Source organism: Camelus bactrianus, chromosome 3 (assembly GCF_048773025.1).
Source record: "Camelus bactrianus isolate YW-2024 breed Bactrian camel chromosome 3, ASM4877302v1, whole genome shotgun sequence".
Classification (NCBI taxonomy): domain Eukaryota; kingdom Metazoa; phylum Chordata; class Mammalia; order Artiodactyla; family Camelidae; genus Camelus; species Camelus bactrianus.
Window position 1 is genome coordinate 121,299,049 of NC_133541.1, and position 15,453 is coordinate 121,314,501.

Consider the following 15,453-nt stretch of genomic DNA (forward strand, 5'->3'; position numbering starts at 1 on the left):
ACAATGTTGTGTTCATTTATGACGTACGGCATAGTGATTCACTTATTCACACACACACACACACACACACACACACACACACAAACGTATACTTTTTCAGGATAGGTTATTACAAGCTATTGAACATAGTTCCCTGTGCTAGACAGTAGGACCTACTTGTGTACCTAGTTTGTATAGGGTGGTTTATATCTGCTAATCCCAAACTCCTGATTTATCCCTCTGCCCTCCCCCGTTCCTCCACCCTACCCTGTCCCCTGTGTTAACCATCGGTTTCTTTTCCATGTCTGCGAGTCCAGTCTGTTTCTGGTTTGTAAATAGGTTCCTTGGAGTCTTTTTAAAATGGAGTTATTTATGTATGGATGGGTGTCTTGACTTACTTTCAGATCCCACCTAGAAGTGATGGCATAGGATATCTGTCTTCCTCTGGGTGACTGACATCACTAAAGCTACGGAACGCTTCACGTATGTGCGTGTGTCGTCCACGTTCAGGGGCCGTGCTGATCTTCTCTGGATGGTTCCCGTGTTAGTCGATGTGCTGTGGCAGCAAGCGCTTGCCTTAGGGTTTTTGTCTCAACCTGAAAGCCGGCCCGGAGACTGAAGGTCTTCTAGTTGCCTCCACTATCTGCCTAGGACCATCTCCACGAACGTTTCCCATTTTCTCTCACCCTTTTGTCTTGGCATCATTGAGTACTAAAATGCTCCGTCTCCTGAAGCCCTGCAGACTGAAGCTGGACAACGGGAGGTAAACGTCAGAGAAATGGCCACAACAGCTCCTGTGGAAACCATCCTAGGGCCTGTTTTTGGAGGAGCCGCTCAGAGAGTTGAGCCGAACACCCTAGGACATCATCAGAGTCATTTGAAACTGCTCGAGCCGTTTCGATGACCCCGATGTGTGGAAATCTCCTACCAGACTGACCCCCTACTCCCGGCCCTGAATCTGGTTTCTCATCTGCTCCAATGATTAACCTTTGTGCTGTACTTTGGTTTTCCACACAAGTGCCTCTTCGGCGATACCTCACTGCTTGCTCCCTAGGCCTAGCTTCAGAAGCCCATCGACACCACCGCCTCCTGAGACGAGATACTACAACTGTTTCCTTGAACAGACCTGTTCTCAGAACTAAGAAACTGGGTCCATGAAACGCAGGCCCTCTAGGAAACTATTCCCTCCCTCCTGCCCCCACACCACACGCACGCATGCACGCTCAGACGCACGCACGCACCCACGCACGCATGGACGCACACGCACAGTCAACAGCCCAGCTTTTAATGTGTAAAACTTCCAGGGAAGTTACAGAATAGGGAAATGTTGCGGTCCAGAGTAGGCTGCCCCAAAATGTGCCCGATGGACTATGCTGAATGAAAGGGACTTCACAACTGGCCAAGGGGGAGGGTATAGGTCAGTGGTAGAGTGTGTGCTTAGCAAGCAAGCACAAGGTCCTGGGTTTAATCCCCAGTACCTCCGGTCAAAAATAAATACATAAAATCGAATTCCTCTCCCCGCCCCCACCAAAAGTATACACTGCTGTATGTCAACTCTGTCTCAATAAAACTGGAAGAAAAAAAGGAAAAAAAAAATGATTCAACAAAAGAAAGAAAGAATGAAACAAACAAACAAAGAACTGCCCGAGGCAAGAGGAACACTCTGGCCCTCCTTTCTGCCTCCCTGGAAGCAGGGGAAAAAGAATTTTGTTTTTTTAAAGTCTCCCATCCCAGAGGAATCTATCAAGTCAGAGGTCTGCTTCCATGCCCTTCCATGATTCTCAAACGGTGTAGTGGGGTTTACCCAGATTAGGAATAGGAGGGGACTCCTTTGGCCTGAGACCAGGCGAGATTCTCCCCCTCCCTCCCGCCTCCCTCCGTGCAGTTGGGACGGGGTGGCCTAAGCGTGGGGAAATTGAAACCAAAGAACAAAAGCCGTTCAACAGAGAGGAGCCGGAGGCCAAGTCAAAGGCTCTGACCTGAGCACAGAGCTTTCTGCATTTGAATGAAGCGATTGAACGAGGCCCTGCCGAATGGATCCTCCTGACGTCCCCGCCCCCGCTTCCAGGAGACAGTCAGGCGATTTGGGACCGATCGGTGGAGAAGGCCTGGGAGGCGGCGGCGGCGGCGGTGGCGGCGGCGGCGGAGGAAGCAGCGGCGGGGGCGGGGGGTGGTGGTGCGCGGGCGGGGGCGGGACCAACGGTCGCTCCAACTCTGCCTGCCTGCCTGTCTGCCTGCCTGCCTGCCTGCCTGCCTGCCTGCCTGCGGGGCTGAGGCCTGAGGGCCACGCTGGTTCCTGCCACTCAGGGAAACTTCTGCGGGTGTTGTCGAAAGATCGCCCTCCCCCACCCCGTCCCTGACGAACAAAATAACCCAGAGACAGGGTCTTAGAGCTTAGAAGAAAAGAGGCAGATTGACTGCTTTGCTGGGCAAAGGGGACTCACAGCATGCTAGTGCCCTCCAAAATGTGAACCCGTCTTGGGGTTGGGATTTCATGCATCTGTGGACGAACAGGTTGGAGCATGAAAGGGAATCACAACAGGCGGGAGCACAAAAGGTGCTCATGATCAACAAGGGTCTCTGACGAAACTTAATCCTATATCAGTATGAGTGTCCCCATGGACAGGGTAGGTATTTAGAGGACTTCCCCCTGCCAGGGAAAACCTGTGACCCCAGGCAGATGCTTGGATGTCGGCCCAAAAACTCCCCCACACACTCAGCCGCGATCCGGAATTTTGAGCATGGGGAGTTTCCATCTACTGTCTGCAGCGCCTTGGATATACTAAGAGCACTTCGAGTGTCTTCCCCGAGAGACTCCTAGTGCGGGCCTCAGGGGAAATTTGGGGGATGGTCTGGAAATGCACGTAGCATGTAGTGCCTCCCCCTGCATAGGGGAGGTATTTAGCGGAGTTCCCCCTGCCAGGGAACACCTGTGACCCCAGGCAGCTGCGTGGAGGGCAGCCCCAAACCTCCACCACACAGTCAGCCGTATTCCGGAATTCTGAGAGTGGGGAAGTTCAGACTTCTGTCTGCAGCACCTGGGATCACCTAGGAGCCCTTCACATGTCTTCCCATGTGTCTTCTAGTGCGGGATGCCGGGGAAAGGCGGGGATGGGCTGGAAATGCAGGTAGCATGTAGTTCCTCCCCCTGGACATGGGAGGTATTTAGCGGACTTCCCCCTGTCAGGGAACACCTGTGACCACAGGCAACTGCGTGGAGGGCGGCCCCAATCCACACCCACAGAGTCAGCAGTGATCCGGAATTCTGAGCGTGGGGAGGTGGCGTCTTCTTTCTGCAGCACCTGCGATCTCCTGGGAGCCATTCACGTGTCTTCCCCGAGAGTCTCCTAGTGCTGGCTGCCGGGGAAAGCCGTGGGATGGGCTGGAAATGCAGGTAGCATGTAGTGCCTCCCCCTGGAGAGGGGAGGTATATAGCGGACTTCCCCCTGCCAGGGAACACCTGTGTCCCCAGGCAGATGCGTGGGTGGAGGCCCCAAAACTCCCCCACTCAATCAGCCGTGTTCCGGAATTCTGAGCATAAGGAGTTTCCGTATTCTGTCCGCAGCGACTGGGATCTCCTAGGAGCCCTTCAAGTGTCTTCCCCGAGAGTATCCTAGTGCTGGCTGCCGGAGAAATGCGGGGGATGGGCTGGAAACGCAGGTAGAATATAGTGCCTCCCCCTGGATAGGGGAGGTATTTAGAGGAATTCCCCCTGCCAGGGAACACCAGTGACCCCAGGCTGCTGCGAGGTGGGCGGCCCCAATCCTCCCCCACACAGTCAGCAGTGTTCCGGAATTCTGAGTGTGGGGAGGTTCCGTCTTCTGTCTGCAGTGCCTGGGATCTCCTAGTAGCCATTCGCGTGTCTTTCCCGAGTTTCTCCTAGTGCGGGCTGCCATGGAAAGGCGGGGGATGGGCTGGAAATGCAGGTAGCCTGTAGTGCCTCCCCCTGGGCAGGGGAGGTATTTAGCGGATTTCCCCCTGCCAGGGAAAACCTGTGTCCCCTGGCAGCTGCGTGGTTGGAGGCCCCAATCCTCCCCCACTCAATCAGCCGTGTTCCGGAATTCTGATCATAAGGAGTTTCCGTCTTCTGTCTGCAGCGCCTGGGATCTTCTAGGAGCCTTTCGCGTGTCTTCATCGTGAGTCTCCTAGTGCGGGCTGAAGGAGAAAGGCGGGGGATGGGCTGGAAATGCAGGTAGCCTATAGGGCCTCCCCCTGGACAGGGGAGGTATTTAGCGGACTTCCCCCTGCCAGGGAACACCTGTGATAACAGACAGCTGTGTGGAGGGCGGCACCAAACTTCTCGCACACACTCGTCCGTGTTCCGGAATTATGAGTGTGGGGAGTTTCCGTCTTCTTTCTGCAGCGCCAGGGATCTCCTAGGAGCCATTCGCGTGTCTTCCCCGAGAGTCTACTAGTGCGGGCTGCCGGGGAAACGTGGGGGATGGGCTGGAAATGCAGGTAGCATGTAGTGCATCCCCCAGGTCAGGGGAGGTATTTAGCGGAATTTCCCCTGCAGGGAACACCTTTGACAACACACAGCTGCGTGGAGGGCAGCCTCAAGCCTCCACAACACAGTCAGTCGTGTTCCGGAATTCTGAGTGTGGGGAGGTTCAGTCTTCTGTCTGCAGCGCCTGGGATCTCCTAGGAGCCATTCGCGTGTCTTCCCCGAGAGTCTCCTTGTGCGGGCTGACGGGGAAAGGCGGTGGATGGGCTGGAAATGTAGGAAGAATTTAGTGCCTCCCCCTGGACAGGGGAGATATTTAGCGGACTTCCCCCTGCCAGAGAACACCTGTGACCCCAGGCAGCAGCGGGGAGGGCGGCCCCAAACCCCCACACAGTCAGCCGTGTTCCCGAATTCTAAGCGTGGGGAGGTCCCATCTACTGTCTGCAGCGCCTGGGATCTCCTAGGAGCAATTCGCTTGTCTTCCCCGAGTTTCTCCTAGTGCTGGGGCGAGGGAAAGGCGGGGGATGGGCTGGAAATGCAAGTAGCATGTAGTGCCTCCCCCTGTACAGGGGAGGAATTTAGCGAACTTCCCCCTGCCAGGGAACACCTGTGAAACCAGGCAGCTGCGTGGAGTGCGGCCCCAAACCTCCCCCACACAGTCAGCCGTGTTCCGGATTTCTGAGTGTTGGGAGGTTCCGGCTTCTGTCTGCTGCGCCTGGGATCTCCTAGGAGCGCTTCACTTGTCTTCCCCGAGAGTCTCCTAGTGCGGGATGCCGGGGAAAGTCGGGGGATGGGCTGGAAATGTAGGTAGCATTTAGTGCCTCCCCCTGGACAGGGGAGGTATTTAGCGGACTTCCCCCAGCCAGGGAACACCTGTGACCCCAGGCAGCTGCGTGGAGGGCGGACCCAAACCCACAAACATTCAGCCGTGTTCCGGTATTCTAAGCGTGCGGAGGTTCCGTCTTCTGTCTGCAGTGCCAGGGATCACCTAGGAGCACTTCGCGTGTCTTCCCTGAGGGTCTTCTAGTGCGGGCTGCCAGGAAAGGCGGGGGATGGGCTTGAAATGCAGGTAACATGTAGTGCCTCCAAATGGACAGGGGAGGATTTTAGCGGAGTTCCCCCTGCCAGAGAACACCAGTGACCACATGCAGCTGCGTGGAGGGCGATCACAAAATTCCCCCACACTGTCAGACGTGTTCCGTAATTCTGAGAGTGGATAAGTTCCGTTTTCTTTCTGCAGCACTTGGGATCTCCTATGAGCCGTTCGCGTGTCTTCCCCAAGAGTCTCCTAGTGCTGGCTGCCGGGAACGGCGGGGATGGGCTGGAAATGTAGGTAGGATGTAGTGCCTCTCCCTGGACAGGGGAGGTATTTAGCGGAATTTCCCCTGCCAGGGAACACCAGTGACACCAGGCAGCTCTGTGGAGGGTGGCCACAAATTCCGCCACACAGTGAGACGTTTTCCATAATTCTGAGAGTGGTGAAATTCCGTCTTCTGTCTGCCGCACTTGGGATCACCTAGGAGCCCTTCGCGTGTCTTCACTGAGAGTCTCCTAGTGCGGGCTTCTGAGGAAAGGCAGGGGATGGGCTGGAAATGCAGGTAGCATGTAGTGCCCCCAATGTACAGGGGAGGTATTTAGCGGAATTCCCCCTCCCAGGGAACACCAGTGAACCCAGGCATCTGCGTGAAGTGCAGCCCCAAACCACCCACACTCAGTCAGCCTTGTTCCGGATTTCTCAGTGTGGGGAGTTTCCATCTTCTGTCTGCAGCGCCTGGGATTTCCTAGGAGCCCTTTGAGTGTCTTCCCAGAGAGTCTCCTTGTACGGGCTGCCAGGAAAGGCGGGGATGGGCTGGAAATTCAGGAAGCATTTAGTGCCTCCCCCTGGACAGGGGAGGTATTTAGCGGAATTCTTCCTGCCAGGGAACACCTGTGACCCCAGGCAGCTGCGTGGAGGGCGGACCCAAACCCCCAAACATTCACCTGTGTTCCGGTATTCTAAGCGTGCGGAGGTTCCGTCTTCTGTCTGCAGCGCCTGGGATCTCCTAGGAGCAATTCGCTTGTCTTCCCCGAGTTTCTCCTAGTGCTGGGGCCAGGGAAAGGCGGGGGATGGGCTGGAAATGCAAGTAGCATGTAGTGCCTCCCCCTGTACAGGGGAGGAATTTAGCGAACTTCCCCCTGCCAGGGAACACCTGTGAAACCAGGCAGCTGCGTGGAGTGCGGCCCCAAACCTCCCCCACACAGTCAGCCGTGTTCCGGATTTCTGAGTGTTGGGAGGTTCCGGCTTCTGTCTGCTGCGCCTGGGATCTCCTAGGAGCGCTTCACTTGTCTTCCCCGAGAGTCTCCTAGTGCGGGATGCCGGGGAAAGTCGGGGGATGGGCTGGAAATGCAGGTAGCATTTAGTGCCTCCCCCTGGACAGGGGAGGTATTTAGCGGACTTCCCCCAGCCAGGGAACACCTGTGACCCCAGGCAGCTGCGTGGAGGGCGGACCCAAACCCACAAACATTCAGCCGTGTTCCGGTATTCTAAGCGTGCGGAGGTTCCGTCTTCTGTCTGCAGTGCCAGGGATCACCTAGGAGCACTTCGCGTGTCTTCCCTGAGGGTCTTCTAGTGCGGGCTGCCAGGAAAGGCGGGGGATGGGCTTGAAATGCAGGTAACATGTAGTGCCTCCAAATGGACAGGGGAGGATTTTAGCGGAGTTCCCCCTGCCAGAGAACACCAGTGACCACATGCAGCTGCGTGGAGGGCGATCACAAAATTCCCCCACACTGTCAGACGTGTTCCGTAATTCTGAGAGTGGATAAGTTCCGTTTTCTTTCTGCAGCACTTGGGATCTCCTATGAGCCGTTCGCGTGTCTTCCCCAAGAGTCTCCTAGTGCTGGCTGCCGGGAACGGCGGGGATGGGCTGGAAATGTAGGTAGGATGTAGTGCCTCTCCCTGGACAGGGGAGGTATTTAGCGGAATTTCCCCTGCCAGGGAACACCAGTGACACCAGGCAGCTCTGTGGAGGGTAGCCACAAATTCCGCCACACAGTGAGACGTTTTCCGTAATTCTGAGAGTGGTGAAATTCCGTCTTCTGTCTGCCGCACTTGGGATCACCTAGGAGCCCTTCGCGTGTCTTCACTGAGAGTCTCCTAGTGCGGGCTTCTGAGGAAAGGCAGGGGATGGGCTGGAAATGCAGGTAGCATGTAGTGCCCCCAATGTACAGGGGAGGTATTTAGCGGAATTCCCCCTCCCAGGGAACACCAGTGAACCCAGGCATCTGCGTGAAGTGCAGCCCCAAACCACCCACACTCAGTCAGCCTTGTTCCGGATTTCTCAGTGTGGGGAGGTTCCATCTTCTATCTGCAGCGCCTGGGATTTCCTAGGAGCCCTTTGAGTGTCTTCCCAGAGAGTCTCCTTGTACGGGCTGCCAGGAAAGGCGGGGATGGGCTGGAAATGCAGGTAGCCTGTACTGCCTCCCCCTGGACAGGGGAGGTATTTAGCGGAATTCTTCCTGCCAGGGAGCACCTTTTGACCCCAGGAAGCTGCGAGGAGGGTGGCCACAAAACTCCCCGACACAGTCAGGCGTGTTCCGTAATGCTGTGAGTGGGGAAATTCGGTGTACTGTCTGCAGCACCCGGGATCTCCTAGGAGACCTTCACGTGTCTTCCCCGAGATTCTCCTAGTGTGGGATGCCGGGGAAGGTGGGGGATGGGTTGGAAATGTAGGAAGCATTTAGTGCCTCCCCCTGGACAGGGGAGGTATTTAGCGGAATTCTTCCTGCCAGGGAACACCTGTGACCCCAGGCAGCTGCGTGGAGGGCGGACCCAAACCCCCAAACATTCACCTGTGTTCCGGTATTCTAAGCGTGCGGAGGTTCCGTCTTCTGTCTGCAGCGCCTGGGATCTCCTAGGAGCACTTCGCGTGTCTTCGCTGAGGGTCTCCTAGTGCGGGCTGCCAGGAAAGGCGGGGATGGGCTTGAAATGCAGGTAGCATGTAGTGCCTCCAACTGGACAGGGGAGGATTTTAGCGGAGTTCCCCCTGCCAGGGAACACCTGTGACCCCAGGCAGCAGCGGGGAGGGCGGCCCCAAACCCCCACACAGTCAGCCATGTTCCCGAATTCTAAGCGTGGGGAGGTTCCGTCTACTTTCTGCAGCACCTGGGATCTCCTAGGAGCACTTTGCGTGTCTTCCCCGAGAGTCTCCTAGTGCGGGCCTCAGGGGAAATTTGGGGGAAGATCTGGAAATGCAGGTAGCATGTAGTGCCTCCCCCTGGACAGGGGACTTATTAAGTGGAATTCCCCCTGCCAGGGAACACCTTTTGACCCCAGGAAGCTGCGTGGAGGGCAGCCCCAAACCTCCACCACAGTCAGCCTTATTCCGGAATTCTGAGCGTGGGGAGGTTCAGACTTCTGTCTGCAGCGCCTGGGATCTCCTAGGAGCCCTTCGCGGGTCTTCCCCGAGTGTCTCCTAGTGCGGGCTGCTGGGGAAAAGGCGGGGGATGGGCTGGAAATGCAGCTAGCATGTAGTGTCTCCCCCTGGACAGGGGAGGTATTTAGCGGACTTCCCCCTGCCAGGGAACACCTTTTGACCCCAGAAGCTGCGTGGAGTGCAGCCCCAAACATCCCCCACACAGTCAGCCGTGTTCCAGAATTCTGAGCGTGGGGAGGTTCCGTCTTCTGTCTGCAGCACCTGGGATCTCCTAGGAGACCTTCACGTGTCTTCCCCGAGATTCTCCTAGTGTGGGATGCCGGGGAAGGCGGGGGATGGGTTGGAAATGTAGGAAGCATTTAGTGCCTCCCCCTGGACAGGGGAGGTATTTAGCGGAATTCTTCCTGCCAGGGAACACCTGTGACCCCAGGCAGCTGCGTGGAGGGCGGACCCAAACCCCCAAACATTCACCTGTGTTCCGGTATTCTAAGCGTGCGGAGGTTCCGTCTTCTGTCTGCAGTGCCTGGGATCTCCTAGGAGCACTTCGCTTGTCTTCGCTGAGGGTCTCCTAGTGCGGGCTGCCAGGAAAGGCGGGGATGGGCTTGAAATGCAGGTAGCATGTAGTGCCTCCAACTGGACAGGGGAGGATTTTAGCGGAGTTCCCCCTGCCAGGGAACACCTGTGACCCCAGGCAGCAGCGGGGAGGGCGGCCCCAAACCCCCACACAGTCAGCCATGTTCCCGAATTCTAAGCGTGGGGAGGTTCCGTCTACTTTCTGCAGCACCTGGGATCTCCTAGGAGCACTTTGCGTGTCTTCCCCGAGTTTCTCCTAGCGCTGGGGCCAGGGAAAGGCGGGGGATGTGCTGGAAATGCAAGTAGCATTTAGTGCCTCCCCCTGTACAGGGGAGTTATTTAGCGAACTTCCCCCTGCCAGGGAACACCTGTGAAACCAGGCAGGTGCGTGGAGGGCGGCCCCAAACCTCCCCCACACAGTCAGCCATGTTCCGAATTTCTGAGTGTTGGGAGATTCCGGCTTCTGTCTGCTGCGCCTGGGATCTCCTAGGAGCGCTTCACTTGTCTTCCCCGAGAGTCTCCTAGTGCGGGATGCCGGGGAAAGGCGGGGGATGGGTTGGAAATGCAGGTAGCATGTCGTGCCAACCTTGGACTGGGGAGGTATTTAGCGGACTTCCCCCTGCCAGGAAACACAAGTGATCTCAGGCATCTGCGTGGAGGGCAGTCCCAAACCTCCCCCACACAGTCAGCCGTGTTCCGGATTTCTCAGTGTGGGGAAGTTCCATCTTCTGTATGCAGCGCCTGAGATCTCCTAGGGGTCATTCGCTTGTCTTCCCAGAAGGTCTCCTAGTGCTGGCTGACAGGAAAGTCGGGGAAGGCCTGGAAATGCAGGTAGCATGTAGTGCCTCCCCCTGGACATGGGAGTTATTTAGCGGACTTTCCCCTGCTAGGGAACACCTGTGACCCCAGGCAGTTGTGTGGAGGGCGGCCCCAAACCTCCCCCACACACTCAGCCGTGTTCCAGAATTCTGAGAATGGAGAGTTTCCGTCTTCTGTCTGCAGTGCCTTGGATCACCTAGGAGCACTTCGAGTATCTTCCCCGACAGTTTCCTAGTGCGGGCTACAGTTGAAATGCGAGGGATTAGCTAAAAATGCAGGTAGCATGTATTGCCTCCCCCTGGACAGGGGAGGTATTTAGCGGACTTCCCCTTACCAAGGAACACCTGTGACCCCAGGAAGCTGCGTGGAGGTCTGCCCCAAACCTCCCCCACACTCGGCCGTGTTCCGGATTTCTGAGTGTGGGGAGGTTCCATTTTCTGTCTGCAGCGCCTGTGATCTCCTAGGAGCCCTTCGCGTGTCTTCCCCGAGATTCTCCTAGTGCGGGCTGCCGGGGAAAGGCGGGGGATGTTCTGGAAATGCAGTTAGCATTTAGTGCCTCCCCCTCGACAGGGGAGGTTTTTAGCGGAATTCCCCCTGCCAGAGAACACCAGTGACCCCAGGCAGCTGCGTGGAGGGCGGCCAAAAACTCCCCAACACATTCAGCCGTGTTCCGGAATTCTGAGTGTGTGGAGGTTCCGTCTGATGTCTTCAACGCCTGGGATCTCCTAAGAGCCCTTCCTGTGTCTTCCCCGAGAGTCTCCTAGTGCGGGCTGCTCCGGAAATGCGGGGCATGTGCTAGAAATGCAGGTAGCATGTAGTGCCTCCCCCTGGACAGGGGAGGTATTTAGCGGAATTCCCTCTGCCAGGGAACACCTGTGACCCCAGGCAGCTGCGTGGATTGCGGCCCCTAACCTACCCCACACACTCAGACGCGTTCCGGAATTTTGAGCATGGGGAGTTTCCATCTAATGTCTGCAGCGCCTGGGATCTCCTAGGAGCCCTTCGCGTGACTTCCCCGAGAGTCTCCTAGTGCGGGCCTCAGGGGAAATTTGGGGGAAGATCTGGAAATGCAGGTAGCATGTAGTGCCTCCCCCTGGACAGGGGAGTTATTAAGTGGAATTCCCCCTGCCAGGGAACACCTTTTGACCCCAGGAAGCTGCGTGGAGGGCAGCCCCAAACCTCCACCACAGTCAGCCTTATTCCGGAATTCTGAGCGTGGGGAGGTTCAGTCTTCTGTCTGCAGCACCTGGGATCTCCTAGGAGCCCTTCGCGGGTCTTCCCCGAGTGTCTCCTAGTGCGGGCTGCTGGGGAAAAGGCGGGGGATGGGCTGGAAATGCAGCTAGCATGTAGTGTCTCCCCCTGGAAAGGGGAGGTATTTAGCGGACTTCCCCCTGCCAGGGAACACCTGTGACCCCAGGCAGCTGTGTGGAGGGCAGCCCCAAACATCCCCCACACAGTCAGCCGTGTTCCAGAATTCAGAGCGTGGGGAGGTTCCGTCTTCTGTCTGCAGCGCCTGGGATCTCCTAGTAGCCATTCGCGTGTATTCCCCGAGTGTCTCCTAGTGCGGGCTGCTGGGGAAATGGCGGGGGATGGGCTGGAAATGCAGGTAGCATGTAGTGCCTCCCCCTGGACAGGGGAGGTATTTAGCGGACTTCCCCCTGCCAGGGAACACCAGTGAGCACAGCAGTTGCGTGGAGGGCGGCCAGAAAACTCCCCCTCAATTTCAGGCGTGTTTCGTAATACTGTGAGTCGGGAAATTCCGTCTTCTTTCTGCAGCGCCTGGGATCTCCTAGGAACCCTTCGAATATCTTCGACGAGTGTCTCCTAGTGCGTGCTACCGTGGAAATGCGGGGGATTTGCTAGAAAACAGGTAGCATGTAGTGCCTCCACCTGGACAGGGGAGGTATTTAGCGGACTTCACCCTGCCAGGGTACACCTGTGTCCCCAGGCAGCTGCGTGGTTGGAGGCCCCAAACCTCCCCGACTCAATCAGCCGTGTTCTGGAATTCTGAGCATAAGGAGATTCCGTCTTCTGTCTGCAGTGCCTGGGATCACCTAGGAGCCTTTCGCGTGTCTTCCCCGTGAGTCTACTAGTGCGGGCTGAAGGGGAAAGGCGGGGGATGGGCTGGTAATGCAGGTAGCCTGTAGTGTCTCCCCCTGGACAGGGGAGGAATTTAGCGGAATTCCCCCTGCAAGGGAAAACCTGTGACCCCAGGCAGCTGCGTGGAGGGCGGCACGAAACCTCCCTCACACAGTCAGCCGTTTTCCGGAATTCTGAGCTTGGGGACCTTCCGTCTTCTTTCTGCAGTGCCTGGGATCTCCTAGGAGCCCTTCGCGTATCTTCCCCGAGAGTCTCCTATTGAGGGTTCTGGGAAAGGCGGGGGATGGGCTGGATATGCAGGTAGTTGTTGTGTCTCCCCATGGATAGTTGAGGTATTTAGCGAAATTCCCCCTGCCAGGCAACACCTGTGACACCAGACAGCTGTGTGGAGGGCGGCCCCAAACCTCCCACACACACTCGGCCGTATTCCGTAATTCTGTGAGTGGGGAAATTCTGTCTTGTTTCTGCAGCACCTGGGATCTCCTAGGAGCACTTCGCGTGTCTTACCTGAGAGTCTGCGAGTGCGGGCTGTAGGGAAAGGCGGGGGATGGGCTGGAAATGCAGGTAGCATGTAGTGCCTCCCCCTGGACAGGGGAGGAATTTAGCGTACTTCCCCCTGCCAGGGAACACCAGTGACCCCAGGCTGCTGCGAGGAGGGCTGCCCCAAAACTCCCCCACTCAGTCAGACGTGTTCCGTAATTCTGTGAGTGGGGAAATTCCGTCTTGTTTCTGCAGCACCTGGGATCTCCTAGGAGCCCTACGCGTTTCTTCCCCGAGTGTCTCCAATTGAGGGTATCGGGGAAAGTCGGGGGATGGACTGGAAATGCAGGGAGATGTAGTGCCTCCCCCTGGATAGGGGAGGTATTTAGCGGAATTCCCCCAGCCAGGGAACACCTGTTTCCCCAGGCAGCTTCGTGGATGGAGGCCCCAAAACTCCCCCACTCAATCAGCCGTGTTCCGGAATTCTGAGCATAAGGAGTTTCCGTCTTCTGCCTGCAGAGCCTGGGATCTCCTAGGAGCCCTTCGGGTGTCTTCCCCGAGAGACTCTTTGTGCGGGCTGCCGGGGAAAGGCGGGGGATGAGCTGGAAATGCAGGTAGCATTAGTGCCTCCTCGTGGATAGGGGAGGTATTTAGCGGACTTCCCCCTGCCAGGGAACACCTGTGACACCATGCAGCTTCGTAGAGGGCAGCAACAAATCTCCCCAACACATTCAGCCGTGTTCCGGAAATCTGAGCGTGGGGAGGTTCCGTCTTCTGTCTGCAGCGCCTGGGATCCCCTAGGAGCCCTTCGTGTGTCTACCCCGGGTGTCTCCTACTGAGGGCTGCTGGGGTAATGCGGGGCATGTGCTGGAAATCCAGGTAGCATGTAGTGCCTTCACCTGGACAGTGGAGGTATTTAGTGGACTTCCCCCTGTCAGGGAACACCTGGTCCCCAGGCAGCTGCGTGGATGTCAGCCCCAAACCTCCCCCACACTGTCAGCCGTGTTCCGGATTTCTCAGTGTGGGGAGGTTCCATCATTTTTATGCAGCGCCTGGGATTTCCTAGTAGCCATTTGCGTGTCTTCCCAGAGAATATCCTAGTGCGGGCTGCCAGGAAAGTCGGGGATTGCCTTGAAAAGCAGGTAGCATGTAGTGCCTCCCCCTGGACATGGGAGGTATTTCGCGGACTTCCCCCTGCCAGAGAACACCTGTGACCCCAGGCAGCAGCGGGGAGGGCGGCACCAAACCCCCACACATTCAGCCGTGTTCCCGAATTCTAAGCGTAGGGAGGTCCCGTCTACTGTCTGCAGCGCCTGGGATCTCCTAGGAGCACTTCGCTTGTCTTCCCCATGTTTCTCCTAGTGCTGGGGCCAGAGAAAGGCGGGGGATGGGCTGGAAATGCAAGTAGCATGTAGTGCCTCCCCCTGTACAGGGGAGGTATTTAGCGAACTTCCCCCTGCCAGGGAACACCTGTGAAACCAGGCAGCTGCGTGGAGTGCGGCCCCAAACCTCCCCCACACTGTCGGCCGTGTTCCGGATTTCTGAGTGTTGGGAGGTTCCGGCTTCTGTCTGCTGCGCCTGGGATCTCCTAGGAGCGCTTCACTTGTCTTCCCCGAGAGTCTCCTAGTGCGGGATGCCGGGGAAAGTCGCGGGATGTGCTGGAAATGCAGGTAGCATGTAGTGCCCCCAATGGACAGTGGAGGTATTTAGCGGACTTCCCCCTGCCAGGGATCAGCAGTGAACCCAGGCATCTGCGTGAAGGGCAACCCCAAACCACCCACACTCAGTCAGCCGTGTTCCGGATTTCTCAGTGTGGGGAAGTTCCATCTTCTGTCTGCAGCGCCTGGGATCTCCTACGAACCCTTTGAGTGTCTTCCCAGAGAGTCTCCTTCTACGGGCTGCCAGGAAAGGCGGGGATGGTTTGGAAATGCAGGTAGCCTGTAGTGCCTCCCCCTGGACAGGGGAGGTATTTAGCGGAATTCTTCCTGCCAGGGGACACCTGTGACCCCAGGCAGCTGCGAGGAGTGTGGCCACAAATCTCCCCGACACAGTGAGACGTGTTCCGTAATTCTGTGAGTGGGGAAATTCCGTCTTCTGTCTACAGCACCTGGGATCTCCTAGGAGACCTTCACGTGTCTTCCCCGAGATTCTCCTAGTGTGGGATGCCGGGGAAAGGCGGGGGATGGGTTGGAAATGTAGGAAGCATTTAGTGCCTCCCCCTGGACAGGGGAGGTATTTAGCGGAATTCTTCCTGCCAGGGAACACCTGTGACCCCAGGCAGCTGCGTGGAGTGCGGACCCAAACCCCCAAACATTCACCCGTGTTCCGGTATTCTAAGCGTGCGGAGGTTCCGTCTTCTGTCTGCAGCGCCTGGGATCTCCTAGGAGCACTTCGCGTGTCTTCCCTGAGGGTCTCCTAGTGCGGGCTGCCAGGAAAGGCGGGGGATGGGCTGGAAATGCAGGTAGCATGTAGTGCGTCCTCCTGGACAGGGGAGGTATTTACTGGACTTCCCCCTGCCAGGGAACACCTGTGAAACCAGGCACCTGCGTGTAGGGCGACCCCAATCCTCTCACACACAGTCAGCCGTGTTCCAGAATTCTGATCGTGGGGATGTTCCGTCTTCTGTCTGCAGCGCCTGGGATCTCC

The 15,453-nt window shown here is 57.1% G+C and overlaps 1 non-coding gene across 1 annotated transcript; it reads right to left on the reverse strand.

Moving 5' to 3' along the window:
• Positions 1–442: 442 nt before the first annotated feature.
• LOC141577267 (U6 spliceosomal RNA) lies at positions 443–551 on the reverse strand. Its single transcript, XR_012506164.1, has one exon. It is a non-coding gene; the product is annotated as a U6 spliceosomal RNA (small nuclear RNA).
• Positions 552–15,453: the final 14,902 nt, after the last annotated feature.